The following is a 1747-nucleotide window of genomic DNA, read 5'->3' as shown; positions in this document are numbered from 1 at the left end:
GTTCAAAGACCAAATTCCTCTCTTTTCAAAGGGAATCCTCCCCAAATTAGGAACAGTCCTATATCTGTATCTACTCAATATCTGTTGGCACTACTCAACTTGCTTGCATGTGCCAGCAAATACAAGCTTGACAACAAGCCCAAGGTTTATTTGGCAACTCCCAGATGGCGTAGATAGTTTCATTGTGGGTCACATTACTACCCAATTGAACGAAACCAAGAAAGGGGAGCCAAACCTCAAGCTTTATGGGCCCATTTAAGCAATCATCCTGTGGGCATCCCAAATCATCTCAATGGCCAAGTAGGCAGGACAAGATGAGACAGGCAACAAGAAACTGGCATGTTTCCATACTGCCCCCGTGCTGGTCAGCACAGCCCTGCCTCAGCAGGAGAGAAGGGAGTCTATCCTTGTCTGCTCAAGCAGACGAAGGTTAGAAAAACTGATTCATCCATAATTTGTATGTGACAGCATCACATTGACAGCAAAGCTGGATTGAGTCCAGCAAAAACTTGAAGGCACATTACAGAAGAAATGGGCTTCTAAACCTGAGTCACTTCCCTAAGCTTATCCTTATATGTCTGAACTGTGCATCGTTTCCTACCAAGCTTAATCTAAAAACTTGTATTGATTCCAGTCCTCAGGACTTGCTGAGCGTTTGGAAATGGAGTGCTGTCATTTTACCTGCGCTGTCTAGCACCACATTCTGTTATGACACCTTCTTAATAATGGGGGAAGAGAGGAAGAAACAGAGCATAGCTTCTGCTGCATGATTCCCCCCATCTCCAAGCCTCAACTGATTTATTGCATCGAGGCTTTGGCACTGAAAGCCAAAAGAGGAAATTGGTTTTTAATGAAGAAAATAATCTACAAAGTCGAGACAGTTTTGAAAAAAACCTTCAATAACTGTTGTTGGAAGATTAGAGAAGCAGCCTGAATGTGATCAAATGTAACATTCATTATAAAAGAAATAAAAAAGAGGGCAAGATTCACTGTAAGTCTGGAGAGTAATTTTTTTCAGGAATGCAGCTTCCAAGCCCTTCCCTTCTACAGGAAAGTTGCAGAGAGAAATAACCTATAAAAAGAGCCTCAATTTTTTGTGAAAATATGGTCTTATCAAAGGCTAGTTCTCCAATAATCCTGCCTAATTAAAAAAAAAAAAATTAAATCATTCTTGTGATCATTTGAGTTTTTAGCTGCTTATCAAGAAGGTTGTCTTTGCTTTATCAGAACAAACTATGTTTTTAATTAATTAACTCGTCTTGTCTTCAAAAAGAGCTTGATCCTGCATATTCTCAACCATAGTACAAGTTCTTAATCCTTTAAGTAACCCCACTGAAGTCAATGGAAGCATTAAAAATGGCACAACTTAGGCTCGGGGCTTTAAAAGAAATGCACATGCCTAGGTTAAACAAATCCATGAACGCCTGCATGGTCGCCAGCTTACTGAGGGAGCAGCTTTTGGTAAGTCCCGAAGTGAAAGAATCTGGATAGCATTAATACATATTTGCATGCAATTGTGAAATTCGAGGCATTTTCCACTACACAGTTTTCCAAGAGACAGACCTGGTTACAGTGCACTAGGAAAAAAAAGAAATATCTGCCCTCAGCCCTCAAAATGGCAAAGTCTCTCCTCACTTATGACCAACCTTCCCTTTCAACTCGGACAGGCAGCCCTGGCCGATGCCCCCGCACCGGGCTCTCCCTGCCCAGGGACCATCTTGAATCCCGGCACCTCCTCCCGGTCCGG

The sequence above is a fragment of the Corvus brachyrhynchos genome, unplaced genomic scaffold, assembly GCF_000691975.1.
Source record: "Corvus brachyrhynchos isolate BGI_N302 unplaced genomic scaffold, ASM69197v1 scaffold258, whole genome shotgun sequence".
Lineage (NCBI taxonomy): Eukaryota > Metazoa > Chordata > Aves > Passeriformes > Corvidae > Corvus > Corvus brachyrhynchos.
Note: the sequence above shows the minus strand (reverse complement) of the source record.